Source organism: Coturnix japonica, chromosome 3 (assembly GCF_054131305.1).
Source record: "Coturnix japonica strain WE chromosome 3, WE-NBRP24, whole genome shotgun sequence".
NCBI lineage: Eukaryota > Metazoa > Chordata > Aves > Galliformes > Phasianidae > Coturnix > Coturnix japonica.
Genome location: NC_140665.1, coordinates 9,196,356 through 9,220,107, shown reverse-complemented (window position 1 = coordinate 9,220,107; position 23,752 = coordinate 9,196,356). Strand labels below are relative to the sequence as shown.

The window sequence follows — 23,752 nt, the reverse complement described above, 5'->3', positions numbered from 1 at the left end:
AGTGTTTAATATTTTAACTTCTATTAATACAGAATTGTAAATGCTGCTGAAAGTCAGCTGAAGTAAGAACCATGACAAGCAGCTAACTTATGTTTTTCTCTGCATCATTGTCATCATCATCAAGTAATATCAATACAAGGACCAGCCAAATCATAATTTCAAAGGAGCTGGGTTTCTCAGTGACTGCAAAGGGTAAAGTTGTCAAGCAAACCCTTTATTGTGACAACAATTCATGAGAAGAAAAGAAATCAGCTTGATTCTCTCATCACCAGTGACATTTCCTTTGGTCTGGAAGTCCCTATTTTATTTTATTTTATTTTTCTTCTAGATTACTAGCCATCTTACATTTTACAGGTAAGGGTTACAAATACGGAACCCAGATGGCTTTATCTGTTTGTCATCTTCTAGCATAAATCTGGGCTGTGAAGTGTGATTACCACAGATAGCCTTGTTACCTCAATGCTTTTGCCCTTTTCTTATAAAAGCAAGCAAATTTACCTGTGTTTTATATTTCAGCTGCATGAAAATTTGTGTCCAGATATGATTTTGGCTGTGTTTCTGATTTGCAAGTGAAAATCCTAATGTGGAACAACTCTGTTTAGTGAAAAATTGGCTGTTTTTCAGGTTGGCATTGCTTGTTTGAGGTTTCGTTGGACAGTACTAAAATGCCTTTAAAACATCAGCTAAGGAAAGCATTGTGCTGGTGTTTTGAGGCAGAACTTAGAAGAAGGACCGCTTTTGTCTGAAATCATACAGAGCATCACATGCAAGTGCTTCTTCTGTTCTTTGTCAGTGGGTTATGAAGACTCTATCCATGCTTCTGAGCATGTAGGAATATTGCTGATGGGAGGAGGAAAGCACTTTGCAGGGCTTCAGTATGTATATCCATGATCTAAGATGAGAACAATGTGCCAAAAGATGTCTCTGATTGCTTTAACCCACCTGTCCTCCACCCCGAGGCACCCCTGGAGCCGCTCTCTTTCTTCTAGCCAGGATTCCAGTTTGTTTCCGAGCATTCCACTTTAAGTAAGAAGGTGGTGGAGGTCTTTTCATGTCTCAGCCACCTTTCCTTATACACAGTGTAGAATAAAATACAGAGTCAGTGGGAACTCAGACCAGAGCTTGTTGCTGTGTTTCTGATTGTGCACTCCCTATTCTGTGCAAATACTCATTTCTGCATGTTTAATCTGACAACTTTTGCAAGCAATACACCAACTCAAAACGTCAGTAATGAATGAACACTACCAGCCTATTTTAGATATTTGATTGGGTAGCTAATTCACAAATGACTGACTACTCAAGTAGGGAGAGCATATGGAGGCTCTGTGAGCGACTGTCAACACGAAGAAAGTAGGCAGGGAAGGCAACTGTTAACTGAAAACAACAGTGAACAAGAAAGTCCTTGAAGGAGTGTGGCACTGGGTCTGCTCTAAGCATGAATTCATGAAAACGCGTGGCCAAAACAAAAGAAGATGGCAGCATCGGTTCCTATATATGCTCCTCGTTTTTGGTTATTATTATTCCAATTTTTGACACTTGAATGAAATGTGGTATAATTGGGCTTCATAGCTGCTGCTGCAGGCGACATCAATTGCCGTCTTTTAAAATGATGATGGCATTGAGGGAGACTCTCTTTTTCTTTTATGTTTTGAAGTTGCCGCACTCCCAGTGCCACGTGTGCAGTCCACAAAAGGGGCGTTGGACTCCTGGGAGGATCTGTGAGGCTGAGGACCAGTCCCCACGAAGAAATATGAAATAGAGAAGGAAAGGAAAGTAAACATACTCTAGGAGGTTACGCTGAAGCTAGTCCCAAGATATCTCTGCTTCTTTTTCTCCTGCGGGTTTTCCTTGCTGATAGCTCAAGCATTTCAATTCCTTCCCAGTAGCTCACAGCGTGTGTAACGCTATACAGGTGTATGCAAGAAAACTCTGTTCACAGTCCTCCTCTGCTTTGATTCAGTAATCAGTTCTGTCAAGTTTGAAGGACCTTAAGTTGTCGTGTAAGGAAAATCATTCCTTAAACTGTATTTATTTCTCTACAAAAAACACTCCTGCATCTCTTGTTTGTATTGATAGGCATACCGCAGGATTTGGTTGACTTATTTTGACTTGGGGAGGTAATAAGATGAGAAGTATTATGTGCTTCAGTGCTGGATTCAGCAGGGAAAAGGAAGATGTGTTTGTCATTCTGTTTTTGCATTGAGAAGCAGTTCTTTAAGAAGTAGAGCGAATCTTAAAATAAATAAATAAATAAATCTTTGAAAAACTCTAGTGAGTAAAAGGAAGGAAGGAACCCTTGGTGGTTGACTTCTTGGTAAGGATCAATCCCACTGGGTACCTGCAGTCATGCTGCTGTGCCCCTGGGCCTGCTGCCCCCTGAGTGCCCCATGTGGGGCTGTCAGAGCCCCAGCACAGAGCAGAGTGCAATGCAGAGCTTCGTAAGCATTCATTCTCCCAGAAACGGGGAAGAACAAGAGGAGGGAAATCACTGGAGCTTTGCCTACATAGTGTTAAAATCAAAGTATTTGCTTATTTTGAAGACAGTTGCCCTTCAGACAGACCCCACCAAAAAAAGAGCAAGACCCAACACACCCAAATGAAGGACTGACTTTATCAGGGCTCTGCTGCAGCTGCTTCATGGAAAAAGGATGCACAAAGCCCTTGGCAGTGTGTTCTGGGTTCACTGTCAGCAGGTTCCTCCCAGAAATGAAAGCTCCATGTACTTGCGTGAGTCCCCGGGTGAGCGAAATATATCCTCCTGTTTCCTCCTTTGCTACAGCCTATGTTTGTGCATGGAGAAAATTCTGCAGAGAGAAAAGGAGCCTAAATGGGGAAATGCAACCACAGAAACAGGAACATCAGTTTATAAAGCTATAGCATGTAAACAGGACATGTGAACACTCCTCCTCCACCTCTGTGCACCCTGTGTTTGTGCATCCTCCCTTCCCTTCACCTCTGTGCTCCTCTAGCAGAAGGGCTCCCAGCATGTTGTCCCTCCAGCTTTTCCAAGCTCTCCTTGCTGCTCCCATGCAGGCTGCCCCCAGGAGCTGTCAGTGCTCACTTGTGGAGAAACTGACTCTTTACCATGGGTGTGGAACTCGTGTCTTCTTGCCCTTCCTCAGTCCTCAGGGTGAGAGCGCTGGAAGAGATGTATTTTCCCCTTCTGATATGTGATTCTCACAAACACCAGCCTTCAATTGCTTTAAGGCTGTGTCCCGGTTCTCCTTCCTCCCCTTGTTAGTGACACCCCCCACACACAATCCCCATGACATGGGGCTGCTGCCAGGACATGACACCGAGCTGTGGCTGCCTGCAGGAGCTGAGCTGCCATATGAACAGCAGGACCTGGGGTGTTCATACAGCAGGCAACTCCCCTGCCTCAAGATATAATTTTCAGCGCATGTTTTAACTACTAATGATTTAGGATCTTAAACAATTCAAAAATATTCCTTTAAATGAAATCTTTGCAGTTAACCTCTCACTGCTTCCAGTTCACAGAATCTTTTACAAGAAAGGGCAGGAAATCAATAGCTTTAAAAAGCAAAAGCAACAGCTCCAGCATCAGCATGTGCCATATCATCCTGGTGTGCCAGTGCAGCAATTGCCTAGAGCATGCAGGAGGTGACATGGATTAGCCATTCTCTGCCTGGGTGACTTTTGCATTCTAATCCGGCTCATAAGGATAAAGGGAGGAAGGAGGCTGGTTTCATCACTGAGTCATTATCAGGGGAACCTGGTACAAATGATGTTTGTCCGTACAGGAATCCCAAAATCCACTGATTTCTCAGAGCTCATTAGTTTGAGTGTGGCATGCAGGATTGTGACCTGCTTTTAGTGTTGTGCTGGTCCTGGAAATTGTTGCTACTTTTATCATTCTATTACAAGTACTGTAGATCAGAAAGAGATGTAGATTTAAGTTAGCTGCTTACCGGCCTACATTTCCCTCCCCACCAAAGGAATCAAACCTATCATCTCCTCTCATAAGTGCACATACACCTCCCATTCTGTAAGTTTTACTTTGTTCAGATTTCCATACTTTTGTCTCAGGTGTTGGAAGTTTGCATGTGAGGTCATTCACTAACTAGTTCAAGTGAATACTGCAGTTCACATCAGCTCTCCTTCCTTCCACTTAATTCATCTGAAATCTCTGCTGTGCAGGGACTGAATATGCAGTCCTAGTGGTAAAAAAAATAAATAAACAAAGTGCTGTTGTCCCACAACAGTGCTGGGAAGGGATGTTCCTGGTCCATGCAAGTCAAGATGGGTTGTTTGGATGTCACATAATACTTTAGACAGCAGATTAGTACCAGTTTGACCCTCTTGCGCAGAAGTTGGGAAAGGTTAGAAATACTTCAATAGTCTGTAATTACAGGAACTTCTCTTCAGCCTTTGCGTGCTCCCGAGACTTGGAACATACCCCTTTTGGAGCCAAGGGAAGGGCAAATGAGAGAGAATATTACTCACAGATGCCCAAAACCCCATTCACGTGCCACTCGCTGACAGCAGTCACTGTGATGGCAGGGCTGTGCCCAGGTACTGGCACGGGCAGGGGCTGTGATCTCTGTGAGGTGTTCTGCCCACCTTCTGGAACTGACTCCTCTGTCACGTAAGAAATTACTGAAATCTATCTGCTTGCTTTCCCTGTCTGTGAGAATGAGTTGATTCTCCTCACCAGTGTATTTGGAGAACAAATTAATAATGTCAGGCACTCAAGAGGAAAAGTTTTTCACTGTGTATTTGCTCTGCAAAACTGCTCAATATTGTTATTATTTATTATTCTATAGACTCATCACTCTCAGCTGCCTTCTGCCAGGAGCTGCTTTGAAAGATGGATAAGTTGCATAAAAATTATTTTCCTTCACTTTTCTTTGTGAGAAGGTTTTAAATGTGTGTGTGGAGGGGGGGGGGAGGGGATTGCTTTTGTGAGGGAAGGCAAAGGGAGGAACGCAAACAAGATGCTGTGTTGAAATTAGTTTGAAAAGGTGGAACTGGGGAAAAAAAAATCTTCCCACCTAAATCCAGACTGATGGATTACAATATTTTTACTCAAATAAGAGGCACAAATACGTGAAAGCATAAACAATTCTCTTAATGTCAGCAGTTATTTTTGTAGTGCTCGGGTTTCTCACTGTGCTCTTTCCTTCCACCCTGGAGCATCCAACAAGGAAGGCAAGCCAAGAGTGGACAGCCACCACTCCTGCTTGTGAGTGCTGTTTGCTGCAGCTGATAGACACCATGGCCAATCCCGCCTCACTCCTTCCTCCCAGTGACTTCCCATCTGTGCAAGTTGTGCCTTACGCTCCCTCAGGTCTATGTGAAAACTACTGTGAAAGCAGAGTCATTGATTTCTGTAGGTTTAGTTACCAGAGCAATTTCAGATGGCACAATACTGATTTCCTCGACTTTCGCTTTCCTGCTCTTGATACTTGTGTGTCAAACTCAACACCTTTGCCAACACTCTCATAATAACAAAGTGATCAGCATCTCCTCCTCCTCACCAGCGCTGTCAGCAGGGGTGGTGGAAGGGTGCTGCGGGTGGCTGGGTTTGCTTTGACAGTGCCAACTTCCAGAGGAATTGGCGGAGCTGGTAGGAGGGCTCAGCGTGTTTGCATTTCTGGATGTAATTACTGAATCCCTCTGGGGGATATTTCAGCTCTGTGCTTCACTTCTTCAATGGGAATGGTAAAGTTACAACCTGGCCTTCAAATCACTCGTGTGGATGACGGTCAAAGCCACGGGGTCCAAGCCAGGTCCTGCCGCCAGGCCACTGGGGCTGCAGGGATTTTGCCTTAGGAACGGACATCATTAATGCATGAATATCATGTTTCTGCTTTCCAGTACCAGTGTCACAAGATGTTGTGACCTATGATGCAGCACTGGAAATCCTGATTAATTGCCCCACACTACTGGTATGCAGATGATGTGAAAAGGGTTTTCCCCAAGCATTTCATAGGATGTAGTAGTGAGGAAGAGGAGGATTGGGGACTGAAGTTCTGGCATAGGGAGTGCCTACTCACAGGAAGCACATTACGTTGTTGTGTTCATCCTCCAGCTTTTCTTTCATCCCACTTAACGGGCTTATCTCCTCTCTGACTGCATAGAGAGATCAGAGTCCTCAGCCTGCTCCTCTGAATGGTGTCAGAAGTACCTGTGTAGAGCAAATATCTACAGCAGAATCCGTGGCGACCATTTGCATACAGCACAGGAGGCTGTTTAGGAGGTGCCAGCCGGAAAGCTTCTTACTTCTCAGCTCAGTGAAGACTCAGACCTTGTGAGGCACCAAATATAAGTGGATAAGTGGCTTTTGTCTGTGTAAGCCCAGCAGCCCCTTCGTACAGGTGATTGAAGCAGTCATGAAAAAGTGAGACTCTGCCCATATTCCTTTGAAATAAAAGCCGGTGTCTTATTCAGCGAATTTCCTGCATTTAACTATATGCCCTTGTTTCTTTACATAGTGCAGCATGCCTGCTTGATTCATAGGCCATTTCATTTGTTTCATTTCCAAAATGTGGGATAAGCAGCACACTTAGCTTTAGCCTCTAAGTCCTTTTCTTCTCCACGTAAAATCCCATCTGCTCTCTTTGTGTGCTACTCCCCTGCCTTTGGCTGCAGCAGGATGCTTGGAGACAGGGAGCTCATCTGGGAGTGCACTCCTTGTGCTTATGTTCCAAACAAACATGGCACTATTTTTCAACCTAAAACCACCTCTTTGAATAACTACATTCTTTTTTTAACATGGTACAGCCATGTGCCCAAGCTTATAGCAAAAATGCACATGCAGAGAGAACTGAAGTTGAGCCTGCAGTCACCAAACTTGCCTACACAAACTCCTTGGAAACAACTGTACACATTGGGTCAGAGGACATACATCTTTCTCTCTCTCCTCTTGAGCACTGAAAGGATGTTATTTGGAAGTCACTACACCGCAGCCATTTGGGGGGTTGGACTCAATGATCTCTGGCGGTCCCTTCCAACCCCTACAATTCTGTGATTCTGTGATTTCTCAGCTCCTTTGCAAACAGAAGAGAGCTCTGTGTTAATAAGTTTTGTTTTGGTTTTTTTTGTTTTGTTTCTGAAATTAAATCTCTTCTTTGTAATTTTTGGGGGTAGAGAAAAGTCCTTTTTTTATCAGTTTAGAAATAAGGAGGCAAAAATTCTGTTTTGGGGTGATTTTTTGGGGGGGGGAGGTGGGAGTCGGTGATTTCTCCACTCTCCTTGTGTGGATCATTTCACTGCTCTGTGTTAGTGCTTCTCTTCCATGCAGAGGGGATAGTGCTTATATATCTCTGTAAGGTTCTGGGGGTGGGCAATGACAACTTATTTATAAGATATTCTATGCACTACCAGTGGTAAAAATGAAGTATAAGCCCCAACTATCTCTCTGTTATTAATTTTGGCATTAGCAAGACATCTGCTTTTTTTTTTTTTTTTCAGCTGAAGATGACTTCTCCTTTTTTATATTAGTCCTTCTCATTTCACAAGGTGATCTGTTCAGTTCTCTGAGAGAAGTGGCCCAGAATTCACAAACCAGAGCTAAACAGGAAAGAAAAAGAAAAGAAAAAAGGACAGAAAAATTAGGGAGAATGACCAAATAAGCCAGGCATAAGCACTGGATTTTCTTTTGCATTTTAGTCATGAGTCATGCTGCGCGGTCCTCCTTTCCAGATGAGCTGAGTGAGGCAGAAAGAAGAAAAGTAACTCCGATCACATAATAAGCTAGAACTTGAACAGGAATCCAATTAGCTCTTTTGTTTTAATGCTAAACTATGTTGCCTTGACCTCAGCCCACAGGTAGCGTTAATGTCCGTGGCTATTGTCAGGCAGTTGTATGAATGTGTTACAAAATTAAATAATGTGGCATTGTGCTGTATGACTAGCACTTACATACTAAATTATCACAGCTCTCCCTGACCTTGGCAGCATCATAGGGTTCATATTTTCAGAAAGATGAATTGTTCTCAGAACAGTTTCTTCAGTGTTTTAAACGCACACACTTTTCTTTAACCTTATGGGCACACGGTTTCTGCCTGCTTGTACTGACTCCATTTTAAAAACACCAATTCCGATACAATGCCATCTGAAGTCAATAAAAGGGCTCTTAGTAACTTCTGTGCTCTCTCTCTGTTACTCTCAAATGAAGCTACCAGATTTGAGCCTAAAATGGGAGAAATGGATGCAGTGAGCAATTTTATGGACTTTAGAACAAAATCTTTTAACTGTGTGTTCAAATTCTTGGCCACCTTTTTACAGGGTCTGCGAGCAACACAGGACAGGACACGGTGATTCTGCTTTAAGGTTCAGTAGCCACAGGGCAACACAGTAAATTCTGCACAATGCACTTGGAGCTTGTTTTTAGCTCAGCCCCAGAGTTGGTCTGGGGCTTTTTGTTGGGTTGGGTTTCACAAACTGCTTATTTAAATTACAGAAATCACTGCCACGAGGTGTAATTGACTCTAAGGGATGGCTGGGTTTATAAACTGATGTGAAATATCAGATTTGATGTGAACAAACATAATGAGAATGGTCCTTATGCATTTTTATTGCACGTTTGTTCAAATGAAGGGGTGCCAATTCTCAGGGCTGATGTGTGAGCAAGCAGTAAGATGTGTGCATTAAGAACCTCACATCCTCGCATGAAGTCATGCAGCTATTGCTCCTTACAGTGCTTCCTACACATTGCTTTGAAGCATCTCCTGTTGGCCACTGTCAAAATCAGAATGGATCATTGGTCTGACCTAGTGCAGTAATCCCTAGGTTTATGTCTTTGTTAATTAAAAATTGCTTTTGACTGGCTGTCTTGTGAGTAGAGAGATAAAGAAGAAGAATCAAATCATTCGAACAAATTATTAATACAACATTCAAAACAAGGAAAAGGAGTGGAAAATAAAGACATACTTATAGCCTTTTCTTGGAGATAGTTTTCCAGTGCAATGTAACATAAACAGATTAACTGCAGTGTTTATTCAGTGTGAAAAAGCAGTTCCAAGAGCCCCAGGTGCTTGCCAAGTCCATAATTGTACCTCCTTAAATACTTTCATTACTTGGAAGTACAATAAGGGAAGCAGAGACACATGCTTTCTATTTTCTTGTCAACAAAACACCTCCAAGAAATTAAACTCTTATTTTCTCTAGAAATTTTCAGCAACATTTTTCCCCTGGTCTTGAAGAGGAAGGGAAAATGCCTCTGAGATGATGGCAGAATGACCTCCCGTTAAAGGGATTTCTGTATGCAGAAAAAGAAGGACTGAATTGGAACAGTCAGAGTCATGTTTATTAAAGTTTCATTAAATTGTGGAGGCCATTAAAGACTGTAGCATTTGAACATGGATCTAGATTTGTGTCCTACCAACAGAATAGCAAATAAAGGAGATGCTATTTTCTGCAGAGTTCGGCTGTACTGCTCTCCTCGCAGTAGAGCTAGCTGAACCAGGGCGTGTCCTCAGATCATTTCCCCACTCACTCCACAAAAACCATCGGTCCCCATGTGCACAGTGAAGACGACCCAGGAACTGGCTCCTGTTCTGATGTCCGCACAACATGGTAGCATCCACTGAAGCCTGGTCTTCACTCCATGTCTCTCTGCCCACTGGCTGACTCGCAGCCGTAGGTTGGTGGGCCATCAGGTACCTGATTCATCCACCAGCTTTTGTCCTCTCCTTCCTTATCCAGATAGGTTATACAATTTCAGCCAGCTATTAAAGTACTGTGTTCTTGAGCTCAGAAACTTGTGCTTGTCAGGAGCATAAAATTTACTGGAGAGGTAGGAAGGAAGACATCTGTTATATTTCTGTAACCTTACTGCTGTTTGCTATATGGATCCTTCGGGTAAGCCAACTGGGTATCCTATATGCCTGTTCTCTTTTGGCTTTGCCTGCTATTTGATTAATTGAGAAAAAGCCAAGCACCTTTCGGAAGGTGGGGCCACTTTATTTCTTCAGCCTTGTCCCAGTGTCCTGGTGCAGGGCAGTTGTTCTGCCCTTGGCCAAGAAAAGAAGTATTAACTTGCAGTGCAGCTGAAGTGTACCTTTTAACTGCATAATGGTGAAATTGGACATGATTACATGCCCACGGGTCATCTGCAGATAAGCCTTTTGTAATCTGATCCTTAGCCCCAGCCTGGACTTATTCCTTGAAGAATATGGGAAGAGGTTTTGGACTGAGGGTTTTAGGTTTTAAGGAATGCTTTAGTCATACAAAACTGTGTTTCTGGGCTTCTTCCCCCCAAACACCTGAACACATGCAGTCTAACTCAGGAAAGCATGTGGAAGGTGAGATTTCTTCTTCATACAAGGCAGGAAAGAAACAACAGTAAACGGCTTCAGAAACTGCATGTGAGCACAAGCGTAAAGAGAATTGCTCATCTCACAGTGAGAACAAGCCTGTACAGTTAGATGAAATTTGGTCTTGGGAAAGGACGTCTGAATATTTTATTTATTCCTCTCATATCCCTTTATGTCTCAAGCCTTGATTACATATCTAAAAAGAATTTCCCTCATCTTTTTTAAGAGAGGCTGTGATGTGCCGTGTTGTCTCTCTCCGACTAGTTTCATATTGCTCTAACCTGTGGTAATGAAAAGTGATTCCTTCTCAGAGCTCAGTGGTAGTTGAAAGAATGATAGCTATCCAATGATCCTAGTAAAAACTCAATTGTATTATTACATGATGCTTAGGGAGGTATTGAACAATACACATCTGAGATCTAGAAATTCCTCCATTCTCACTAGAGGGGGAGTCTCTCTTGAAGGAACTTAGTTTGGAAGGAGCCCCCACAGGAGAGTGGAGGCAGCAAGGATGCCAGAGAGACTGCGTAAGGGGAGACCCCCCTTGCCCACACCCACAGAGCCTGGCACTTTGTGGTGCTCTCAGATGCAGACCTGGGAATGCAAAGGGTGAGCTTTACTTCCCTGAATGCAGCAGCCCTCCTCAGTGGCTGAGGAATGTCTGCATTTCCACATCAGTTTAATGGTTCGCCTGTAGATCACATCCCTTCCTATCACAAAGAAATAATTTTGTCCTGCTGTGTAATTAATACACATGTACAGTGTGGCAAACATTTTCCTGTAGCCCGCTTGTTTTGCCTGTAAATTACAGGAAATCCTATACAATACACCTGGGAACCCTGCAGTTTGAAATTAGAATAGCAACCATCCCCGCTTCCTCCTGCCTGATGGCTTACCAGTCAGATTGCAGAACTCTTTTTTGTTTAGACATATAATAAGTTCACATAGTGACACGCTTCCTTCTCTTTGGCTTAATATGAATATGAGTTTTAATTCCAAAATGAAACCAGTTTATGGCTCACTGAACTGCTACAAGGGGAAGAAACTGCACAGAAGTTTCCAGTTGTGGGTTTTCTTCTGACACACACACACCACACAAATTTGTAACCAAATCCCCAATGTTTAAGGAATATTGGCAGTAAAATCAAATGGCCAAGCCTTAGTTCTGTGTGATGTCACATCTATATGAGCCCTGAGATAGTATTAAAATAGCAACAGCTGTTACTTATTGTCAACACAGACTTTTTACAGGTAAGCTCCATATTTTCTCACCAGTACATTGTGAATCTCAGCGAGAAAAGAACCTGCCATGAAAATGATGGTGCCGACTGGTAGAGCATCATAACCACCAGTCCGTCTGAGTGTGGTGCAGAATAATTGTAGGGCATTTCCTTCACCTTGTGTGTGTAGACAGAGGGCTTCCTGCCAGCACAGGGTGCAGTTAAGATCTCCAGCCTCCTGGTGATTTGGGACCTCTGTGTGTCTGTATCTGTAGCTGTTGGATGAATGCTCCAGTTCAGGAAGGATATGGCAGTTTGGGGAAAAGAGCTCATAGCTCTCGAGTGCTTCTGGACTGCTGCTGGCAGTGGTGAGAGCTGCTTCCCCAGAGCTCTGCCAGACATAATCATATCCCTACAGGTAAGAGAGACAGTTCAGTCTCTTTGAAGCTCTTTCCTAGCTCTGGCTTCTTCTCTCTTAAACTAGGAATGGCAATGGCATCTGTTTACTAGCATACATCAGAGACAAGCAAATTTCCATCGCTAGGAAGATCATTTCCCTTTAACAGAGGCAGACAAAATTCTGCTCTCTGTTTCATCAGGGTAAATCTAGTCTAAGCCAGGGCTTATGCTGTATACCGGTTGGTTTGCCTTGAAGTTTGATGATGCCATTCAAAAAAGATAGGACTAAAATAATAAGCACCTTCCCTGAGTGTGCTGGGTGGAGCCATCCCAGCTGGGATTCCCCAAAGCTGTGACTGGTGGCGCTGGGTGGAAAAATAAAATAGTAATGGTTGAATACAGTCATGCATTTTTTACTACTGTATTTCTGACCTCCTTCTGTCAAAAGAACTCTCCCAGCCCCAGGCACTTTAGTAAGATGTTCCTCGCAAGTTTTGAATAGCAGTTTGTAAGCACACAGGAATTCAGCTGTGCAGGAAGGTCTACTTCTGGGGGTCTAGGCTTCATCAGCATCTCTGTTTTGAATAATGATCAGAAGTGCCAAATGCTGTTGCTCTGTAAGGCTTCATAGGCACTGGGTACTGGAAGCTCTTATGTTGGAGCTGTGATGTCACTGTGGAGGAATATGATGTCAGGACTATGAAAGAGAGAAATAAAACTTGCTGAAATTCCTTTTTGTATTTGGAAGTTTCTGTTTTCCATTCAACAAGATATACTTTGTTCTCTTCCCTGTGAGTAAGCATCACCTTCTTTACAAGTACCCCTGCCAAGAGCACTAAGGGTACACAGGAAGCACCATTCCCCAGCTCCCTGTGGGAATGTAGCTCCCTTTTATTACTAGAACTAGTTCTTTCTTTAATGGGTTAGCAGTAAAAGTAAAAAAAAGAAGAAGAAAAAAAAGAGTGTGAGAGAGAAGAAGAAAGTGGCCTTTTTAACTACTACACCAGGTATTAAAGAGTCAGCCGATCTCTGGAATCACTTCACATTTTCCATGGAGCTGGGTAAAGAGTGTTATGGAGGTTTCTTTGGGTAAAGTTTATTGGAACTTCACAGTAGGACTACAAAAATGTGGATACTATGATTGTTTTTGTTTAATAAGACTCAAGGCTCCTACCTCTACCTCTCTTTAATGTCTTATTGCTCCTTAAATTTTCTCCAGAATTCGAGTGCATGTTTTCCAGCAGTCATCCCCATGAATATAATTTTGTCTTACCCTGCAAGGCACTGCTTACCTTTCATATTTATTCCTCTCTGTAAAACTATGCAGATTCTTGCAGCCTTGTAGTAAAGCCTTGGGTCACTCATACATCCTTATTACAGATCACTTATCCAAAAAAGAAAGTCTGTGGGGGGGGGGGGGGGGGTGAGGGGAATCAAAAGAGAACCTGAGCCAATACCAGAAGTTATTAACCTGTACTGTGACTATACAACTGCAAGTTTGGTTTGGACAGATAGTTGTGAAAAGCTAAATTCTGGGTTAGGTATAAGCACAGCCACAGCATCACTAGCTTTGGTTTACTGGACTGCTTCCATTCTTTTACATGACAATGGCTCTCTCCAGGAGTGAGGAAAGCAATTAGGAACAGATGAAATGACTCGAGCTCCCATTAGGCTTATACTGAGCCTGTTCTTAGGAGTTTAAGTCGCTGAACTTCAGGCTTTTCCTTTTTATTATTTTCCACTTGTTTTTTCCTTCCTGCCTAGCTATCTTGCTACAAGTTTCTGCCACTGAGCACAGATATTTAAAACAGTAAGAAACTGGGAGTGAAATAAGAACTGCAGGAGAGCCACATTTTTTGTATGTCAGGGTCCTAAATATTGGTATTTCCCAAGTTTATCTGAACCATATTCAAACCCTTTTTTTTCTTGTCTTTTGTTAATTCTCATATACTCTTGGGGATGCTGAAAATGCACTAACATTTACTCGTAATGTTTTTTTTTCTGTGTGTTACTGGTTAGACTGTCTTGTTTAAAATAACACCTTTATCATCCAGCCATTTTTCTAACCAGCCTGGGAATGCCAGAGGCTCAGCAAGCTTGGTAGTTCTTTTGGTAGGTGAAAGAATCGTGACAGGAGTGGATATTCCCAACCTCTCACAATTTTAATTAAGAGCAATTCTCAGTAATGGACTTTGGCTGCAGGCTAAATAAATACCACTCCTGAATATTTTCTTTAAATCATGCAGAATTGTGTTAATTGAAACTTTCACATCTTCTTCTAAATTGAATCCAACTCGGTTCTCCAATTTCTGTCTTCTTGGGCGTGTTGCTGAAGTCCATCTGCTAGCAGCAGTGTATTTAAAGCACGCCTGTGTATTCTCACAGATCTTTTCTTACAGGGATCACATACTGCCTGGCCACGAAAAGCTGTTTTTGGGGAGAAACTTGACATGATGCAAAAATAAGACTTTTATCAGTTGAAAAATAATTGTATCCTTTCTGAAGTACCAGCTACAACTCTAATCTTCCAAATTTCAGGCAGATGACAGGAATGAAACATTTTTTTAGTATTAATTTCACTGCAACTTTCTGAGGGCTGAATTTGTAGGCTCTCAGTTTTCCCTCAAGCAAGCTTTTTTTGAGGTTCATATCTCAAGCAGGGATGAAATTAAATGACTGAAATCTGGTTTTGGTAGAAAGACTTAGAATAAATGGCAGGCTGAGAGGAGAAGGACATCAGAGATCAGCTCCACGGCTCTTGCAGCATTGGTCTTCTCTCTCCACCTTCCCTTTCTTTCCATTTGCCATGCATCCACCTCCTTTGCCTCTGTCAGTCCATATTCCCTTGAACTTGTTAATGATTTCTGCTTTTACCAGCCTTCTTCCCTTGCAGATTCTGGTTGGTCACCAAGTTCCATCTCGTCTCCTCCCTCACATCATGGATCTGCCTTGCAGAGATGCCTTCTTCACTTCTCCTTTCCCCCCTTCACCCCCCCTCACCCCCCTTCCACCTCCTTCCTCTCCTGCTATATAGGTCTATACCTCCAAGGCTGACGTCCCTTCCCCATTGTGTCCCTGCCCATGGCAGAGCTGTTGTGTTGGCAGCATGTAGTCACACCATGGCAACAGGTTTTCTTGTGAAGTCTGTGGGAGAGGCTCAGACAAAGTGCTGAAAGGAGTTGATTTCTGAGCTACAAACACTTGGATAAGTTTTAACCTGACCATTTTGTTCCATAAAGAACCTCTACTGAATTCAGCTTAACAATACATTCCCAGACAAGTGCAGGAAACAAGGAAGCATGGATAGTGGAAAAGACCATGAAGAAAAGGCACCAGTCATCCTCTGTGCAAAGCGTAGGCAGTGTGCTGGTGATTCTGGGGAACAAAATGGAGGGAGGAAATGGCTATCCTTGCCAAGCAGGAGAGGACAAATCCACCAGGAAATTAGTTACATTCTCATGTTTTTGGCAGTTGTTGCCAATAACAGAGGGGGGGAAAATGCAGAAGGAAAGAAAGGAACTTAAGCGCATTAAGCACATGAGATTAGGATCAGGTTTTCAAAGGCATGGGCAATATGTTTCCCCCAGCTTTGCAGACGCGTTGCACCACAGACATATGGGCACACAGACCCGTGACTGTACTTACCATGTCAGCTGCAGGCAGTGGCAGATTGCCTGTGGACAGTCTGCTGCCCTAAGTCAGCACCTGCACTTGACCATCTACTAGATTGGAGTCTGACCCTTCTGGAGATCTTGCTCTCAACATCCTGTCTGCTTTGTGCTTCTCCAGAAGAGCAAATCCAAGGAGAAAACTGGCTTCTGAGAAGGTTCCAGTGGAACAAAGAAATGGACTGATGACATCTGCCTTTCTCCATCCATACCTTCCCCAGCCCCAGGTGAACCCATACCAGAGAATGCTCCAGAAGATGCACAGGCTTCACTCTCTCAACCTGAGGGTGTGGATATGGCAGTGAAGCGAGCATAGCTTTAACTAGTTATTTCTTAAGCATATAACACAGCCACGGCATAAGGGTCAGTCCCTGGCTCCTGAGCATTATGACTGAACATTTTCCCCCTATGCCTAAGCTGTTGTGTGCACGCCCAAGTGCCATGCATAGCAACAAGAGCTAAGGAATACTGGTTGAATCACAACCAAAATCTTCCTTGCTTTAGTGAATTCAAGTTAAACATCAGCTGGTATTTGTTCAAAAGGTGACTTGATTTTTTTTATAGTTTTTAATATGGTTTAATTATATTGAAATTATAGTGGGGGTTCAGTAACCAGTGTCTTGAAAATTAACTGAGTTATGAAAGCTGAAATGTTGCTAGCAGCATCGGTTAATGACAAGGTCACCACCACTGTCATATTCAAAATAAATGTCACACATGAGTGAGACTGAGATGGCAGCACTGTCCCATGGTTCCAGGTAGAGAAAATGAAGCAAGGGCTCCTTGGGTACTGTTTTATCCCATGTTTGAATCTAACGCATTCTTTTTTCAGCTCATTTTGGTTCTGCCTTGTTCCCTCAACATATGGAGTCCCTAGGTATTTAGCCATGGCATGGAAACTTTGGGGGGCTGGGAATTACAAATCATGAATAGATTGAAAAGTCCCACTAAACGTTCCCTTGGGTTGTTTGTGTAAAGATTAATTTTTTGTTGTTTTTGCCTTTTACAAAAGTCAAGTAAGTCTGGAATTATTTTTTCACACAGGCTGTATTGGGGATCAGCATGCCATGTACGCCAGTACACAGCTCATAGAGTTGCATCTCAGGAACCGACTCAAAAAGGTGCTGTAAATGAAAGGAGAAATGTAAGAGATCCTGTTAGGGGTAAAAAAAAAAAAGGGGGGGGGGGCGGAAAATGGTTCTTGATGTCTGCATGCTAATTTGAAGTCCTGATTTTATTATCCTGTGTAAATCAAACCAGAAGATAGTGGCGCCGTGTTTGACCCTGTGCTATTGAAGGCAGTTAGAGAAGGATTAGTCCTGGCATTGTTCTGCTGGTGACTGAGCAACCTACAGAGGAGGTTACTCAGAGCCTGCTCCCTTCTCTGAGCTTACTACACGAGCCACTCTGGTGAGGTTGGAATTAAGCAACACATTTGGCTGCTGCATCTTGATAAAACAAGCTAGTGCCTTGCTTAGGAAAACAAGTCTTTTTCAGAACTAAAGCCATACTTTGACCCAAAAGCAAACCTCAGCTAGAAGTGGGGCACACACCTTGTTGGAAACAAACTGGCACAGCAACCCAGCTGGGTGGGAAATGCGTGATGACTCCCCAGGCTGCCTCAGCACAGAAGCCAACAGACTGCTTTCAGTGGGCATTAAGTTACCTGCAATAGGTGGTAACAGCCAACTGGAGGGCCTTAAAATCTTAGCCCACGCCAGCTATTTACACACTGAGCATATCTTTGAGTCGTTAGACCAAAAAGAGGGCAATGCACTTCACTTTTCTTCCTCAGTTCTCATCGCTAAGTCTTGTATGTCTGAAGTTCTCTGTAGAGCTGCACCATGCTTGGCAATCCGTACTGCACCTCCCTGCCCAAACTTTCCTGGGTCACAGCATGCGGATGGGTGGTGCGGGGCCCCTCACATTGTCAGGCAGCTCCAGAAAGCCAAAGGGAGAGCTGCACTGGGGGCTCACCTTCAGTTTGGAATAGTCTGATAAGTTCAGTATGGATACTCATAAACCAGCTGCAAAAATGCTCTGAAAGGATGAGCAGTGTTGCCAGTGCTTAGGGAAAAAGATGGGCAGAGTGAAAATGAGGTGAGAGAGTAATGCAATAAAACACAGTTTAGTTACACAAGACAGAAGAAGATTTGGTTCCACACAGAAAAATCAATATCTGTGACTCTCAAGATGAAATGGTTGAACTTCAGAAATTTTGCAGTTTGTTTCTGAAAAATCCTGTGATGAATATTCAAAAATCACTTCCTATAGATAGGCCTTTCCACAGTGCTTATCTCCTTTGCTCGTGGTACATATTTTCTTCTGTCACCACACTATGGTTAGAGCAAAGAGTGGATGTTTGCAGCCTTCCCTGTGCCATGAAGGAATTCTCCAAACTGGGAACATCTCAGAAACTCATTTATCAGCAGTGCCAAGGCTGGCTCTGTTGTGCCACCATTTTCCATTTTGCCACTATTTGCAGAGGGAGAGTGGAAGGTCAGCATGATGTGGAGCTGTAGAAAAAAAGTTAGACAATATAATAAAAAAGATTTTCACCCTGATAATAATAATAGCAATAAACAAACTATTTAGCAGAAAAATCCTGTTACAGGACATGTTGAACTCAGTAATCCAATTGCACTGACTCATTACGTAAGATATTTGGGTTACTAGCTGTTTGTTAGTGAATCTTGTAGCTCCAAACAGTTCAGACTACTGTATAAAAATAGACACATTTATTTTTTTCTGATCCTACCTAGAGCAGGATGGAATTTCTATGCATTGAGAGCCCAAGCATTTAAGCAAGCAGCCATTTCTTTCATAAGACAAATGCATAAAAAATTGTCTCTCTTCTCTGTTGCTACCCACGTACTTCCCAATTTTTGTAAAGAGCTGTAGTCCCAGTTTTATCTAGATTTGCTCAGAGCTTTTGTGAGCAGAAGCTATTGCTGTAAGCTGGGAAATGTTAGAGGCTGCCCTTTGTAGGATAACAAAGTGTATCTTCAAGTAAAGAATTTGGAAGATTTGGGCTCATAAATTGTTTTTATCTGAGCTCCCCAGTCCACACAAACCAATATTTTTTCATGTTCAGTTGCTCTCCAGACAGGTATATGGTTGCAGTTCTCAGGATTATAAAAGAAACACAGTGCACAGTGCACTGCAGGGATGTAGCAGAGGCACACAGACCCCAGCCACGTGTGTAGGGGTGTGTGCGTGTGCAAGCTTGTATGTCTATCGAGTTATTTATTTGTCTCTGAAGCTGTGCTTTTTTTCACTGGGGGTTCAAATCTGGTCAAATCACAATGTGAAATGTGGAAGGTGAGCTTGACTTCAGCTGTAAGTAGGATCTACGTGTCTGGCAATTGCCAAATATATCAGAGAGCTTTCTCTGCTTGAAATCAGCTCCCTTCTTCCTAATGGACAGGGAGCTAGAAATCACGATAAGGACCCCTTCCACCGCTGAGTTTTTATGGGTAGTTTCTCCATAGTTAATAAATGAGTTGGGCTTGATGGAAGCGCACTACAGTGTTTTGGTTTCCAGTCTGCTGGGGGCCCAGCACTGCATTCTTCTTGCTTCCCTGGGCTCCCCTTGAACTAAATGGGAGGTGTGGGTGAACAAGATCAGACCCCTTGTCTGCAGACACTGAAGCCACATGCAGCCCGCAGTGACCTCCCTCACTTTCTGCAAACGCGAAATTCATTGCTAGCTTGAAAAAAAAAAGTGAGGAGCTTCAGCTTCTTTTCAAAATAGAGAGAAACAATAGGGCACACTGTAGTGAGTTCGCAGTCTTTTATCTTTCTACAGATTCAACCACACTATTGATTCTTTATTGACCTAAACTGTCCTAAGCGTGGCTGTGGTTTTTTCTCATACAGTCTATAGGAGAGTTAAGGCAGCTACTACTTTAATATTGATTTTTGTGAAAAAGGTGCAGGAAAGGGGGCAATTTGTGTCTGCAGTTGCTCTTCACTATAAAAGATACCATTGTTAGGAGCTTATAGCATTATATCAAGGGTCTTAATCTGTAGCAATCTTTTTTTACAACTTAGAAATAGGCTTGGGCAAATGTGTTATTGGTGTTAATGATATTTTGAAGTGAAGAAAATTTGTCAGCCTTTCTAAGTAAAACGCTCAAGTTAACTGTTTCACAACTTGACAGGTTTGTTGCATCTCTTTTGCAGGAATTATAACTTTTGTTTCCCTGGAAAAGAAGGAAGGGAAAATAAAAGAAGAGAAAGAGAAGAGAAAAGAGAAAAGAGAAGGGAAGAGAAGAGAAGAGAAGAGAAGAGAAGAGAAGAGAAGAGAAGAGAAGAGAAGAGAAGAGAAGAGAAGAGAAGAGAAGAGAAGAGAAGAGAAGAGAAGAGAAGAGAAGAGAAGAGAAGAGAAAAAGAGAAAAGAGAAGGAAAACAAAAAGAAAAGGAAAAGAATAAAAAGAAAAAAAAAGAAAAAGCATGTCCATTTGAATAAACAGTGATAATAATCTGAATAAATCTTTAATAAATTGAAATTATTACTGCAGGCTTAAATAAGCAGTAAGTTTTGACAAGAAGGGCATTATCATCTAATTATACTTACTGTACGAAAGAGCAGGGCAAGGGCCAACCTGTGAGCTGTCTGAACTGCAGTAATAGAGTGATCCCCTCTGCAGACTAAAGAAGGAACCATCAGACAACAATAACACACAAGCGGTGCACTGAACGTGTCAATGGAAACCATGATTCACAGATACACTCTCTTAATTGTTACAGAAACGAGCAGAGCAGTATGGAAAGTGCATGGCAGAGCAGCCTTTGCTGGATGGATGAGAGGATCCCATGCCAGATATTATATGATATTCCTGAAGGTTTCTTTAATTATCAGCAGTCAGTACTGTGTGTTAGCTTCCTATTGGCTCAGCACTCAGCATAAAGCTGCGTATTTGCATTTGCAAACAGGTGTACAGGTAGAACTAGTACGTAAATTACCTTCTTCCTGAGGGCATCTGCCTTCCTAGGAACACTTAAGAAATTCTGAGAAGACACCTGTGAGCAACTGTATTGGTGTCTTGTATTCTGCTCTTGGCACTGGATTATAAAGAGCTGTGCCCACTGAAACATCTTGCCTTTCTCATACAAGCAATGGGAAAAACAAGGTATGTTAAGTGGGGTGAAACACACATGTTTGCACGCCCCCAAATGTGTTATGAGTGAGCTAGTACATGTGCTGTTCCTCTAATACCCACTATTTATTTATTTATTTCCTTACAGGGAATCAATAAACGGAAAAATCATTGCTGATGTTCACAATTTCTTTGAACATTTGATTTGTTTGCCAAATTGGACTGACTTGTTTAAAACCTTCACTTGCGACATTTACTGCTTTGTCTTCCATTCCCTTCAGAATCCATCCTTCTCAACCCTCCTAGACAGGCCTGGGCCATTGTGGTCACCGCAAGCAAGGAGCTCCAGGCCGCAGTGGGGACAACACATGCACAGGCAGGGCAGTGATGGAGTGCAGAGCTTCGGGAGGTGCTTCCAGAGCTGTACGATAGAAAGAAGGACACAGACAAAGTAATGACTTCTCTGCTTTGTCTTTTGAAAATAGCTTGGCAGCTCTGGTGGGATCATCCCCAAACAGTGCAGCATGCAGCAGATATTGAGCAGGTTCATTGAGGCCAGACTGATTTCAAAGGCGATAGGAGTGGCTGATACAGACACACCACCATAGCAGCACAGAGGGCCTTAGTCTCCCTGTTGTTTCCCAGAAGCAGTAATTTCTCACCTTACCTCCCAGGGCTCAAAAGGAAGGCTAGAAATAGAAACATATTACAGATGTGCACTGGGGATGTGGTTGGGCTTAGTTTCTGTTCCTTTCCCTGTTGCAAGGGCTAAGCATGCTTTTGCATTTCTGTAGTCTGGGACTGGCCACTGCGAGCATAAATCACGATGATATGGTAAAAAACCATGAACAGCAAGGTCCTTAAGAAAGAGATGTTCACACACATTCAGCTGAAGTAACAGAAGATGCCCCGCAGTTACTGTACACACTAGGTGTCAATTTGCCTAGATGTTGCTGCTCTAATACAGCCTTTGGTGCTTCAGTTTTCTCATTTTGTATATAATTCCCTATAATGTTCCAGCACTATAGCCAGTATAACTCCATGTCTTTTTTCACTTATGCCAGCAAGCTGAACAAGTGGGATGTAGTTACGCTAAACAAGGAGATCACTGGCAAGAAAGATTTCAAAAGTTCACAAAAAAGCAAGGGAAAGAGAGACACAAAAAGGTCTTGTTAAAAGGAATGCTCAGAGCACCAAGTTATGTCTCCCTCAACATAAACACATACAGACAAAAAATGTCTCGCTGTGAGTCAGAGAAAGGGGTTTTATTTACACCACAGAACTTGGAAATAACATTGCCACTGATTCTGTTCTGTTCAGCAATGGTGGGTATAAGCACAGGGCTGCTAACACTTCCATATGAATCAAAACTTCCAAATCACTCCTCCCTTCAGTCAGAACTGTTTTCTCACTTATGTAAATTAACCTACCGAACTGGCACATGAAATAGTCTGTTTCACTATCTATTACTGAATATGTTTTGGCCCGGATCCCTACAGCAGTTAGGAGCTTGAGTTGCACTGAAATCACTGAGCAGAAGGGGGAAAAAAAGAAAGTGTTATTCCTGCTCTTTTCTCTGGGTAGCTTTCAAACCACGACCTGTGGATAAGATTTGTGAGAGAATTCTGTCCTGGCACTCTCCTCCATGGAGGTCCTGTGTGTGGGGCAGGGCACGGTAGCAGGGCTGGGAGGTGCTGTGAGCATGGGACAGAATACACCCAGATGAAACACGTCCCCATTCTTTGTGAAGAGTGAACTGAAATGTGCTCATCTTTGACTAGGTGGATACATTTCTCCTAGAAAGAAAACACTTTTTGATCTAGAGAAAACATCTAAGCTGCTGGAAAATATTTTGTTAGATGTTTGATTGCCGTCCCTACCAGTCATTCATGTCCAGCATGTCCTCCACCACCATCCCAGAACAGCAGTGCTTCACAATGTCCAGTTCAGCTGCATTTTGAATGGGTGTTCTATTGCTGGTGATGTCTCCTGCTTGCTTCCCAGCTCTTTCAGCCCCCTGCAAGACAGCCTGGTGATGAGTCTCTTACTGGAGTCTGGGACATGCAGGGGTTTCATAGAAACATAGAATGGCTTGGGCTGGAAGGGACCCCAAGGATCATCAAGCTCCAACACCCCACTGCAGGCAGGGCCACCAACCTCCACCTTGAATACTAGACCAGGCTGCCCAGGGCCCCATCCAACCTGTCCTTGAACACCACCATGGATGGGGCATCCACAACCTTTTTCTTCTGTTACCCTAGACAGAAACTCTCAACAATTATTTTTTCTAAACAAAACACAAAGTTTGGGGCAAATATTTAGGATGCATTCAGATGCCAAGTGTAAAGAATGGGTGAGAAGGTGTGATGTCTACAAACAGAGCCAGTCCTCAAAACACTCAGTTACAGAAAAGGCCAAGGTAAATAGGACTGCTGAAACTGTCTTAGCCCCCCACCATCCTCATGTGTGGGTTTATATGTGCCAGCAGAGCCAGGTTAACCTTAATTGTATGTTGTTTAACTTGGCTGTAAATGGCCAGCCCTTTTTCTAACTTGGCTCCAGTTGCAGGTATCACACCTTTCCACTACTGACCTTTCTTGTCTAAATTGTTTTTCTAATGCATATTAAATATTTTTGATCTACTTTAATTTCCTATGACTTTTTTTTTTTTTTTAACTGAAGAAAACGTTACAGAAAATATTTCTTCTGATAGAAAGACATATTTTAACAGCAAGAGTTACATTCTCAATAGCTATGCAGGTGAGCAGTTTGTAAAACCTGGTTCTTTCTGAAGTGGTGTCAGAAAACCTCACTGAAATCTGCTGTACTGTTTTCTCAGTGAATTCACTGGCGGAGGTAACAGGAGTGCAACTTTGTCACAACTGCTAAATAAGAAAAGTATTTGAACTGTGATAACTGATGGGTAGTTCTTGTTTCCCTTTCAGCATCGTGTTTCTTAATAATGGCTTTAATACATCAACAGTTTGTTACTGCGATGCTCTGAAATTTTGAGAAGATAAAATGTTTCTCCTTTGGAAGGTAGAATATTAAAAATGTGTCCCATTTAATTGCCTTTTCTGACA

At 42.7% G+C, this 23,752-nt stretch overlaps 1 long non-coding RNA gene across 19 annotated transcripts in view; it reads left to right on the top strand.

Annotated features, from left to right (window-relative positions):
* LOC107310797 (uncharacterized) overlaps positions 1-20,856 on the top strand; it is a 423,706-nt gene extending 402,850 nt beyond the window's left edge. For 15 of the 19 annotated variants that reach the window (XR_014944413.1, XR_014944407.1, XR_014944402.1 and 12 more), the window contains 3 exons: positions 15,689-15,794; positions 16,612-16,688; positions 19,753-20,856. This is a non-coding gene — a long non-coding RNA (uncharacterized LOC107310797). The remainder of the gene's footprint in view (positions 1-15,688; positions 15,795-16,611; positions 16,689-19,752) is intronic. The other 4 variants (XR_014944406.1, XR_014944416.1, XR_014944417.1 and 1 more) reach the window with 2 other exon arrangements.
* The last annotated feature ends 2,896 nt before the right edge of the window (positions 20,857-23,752 follow it).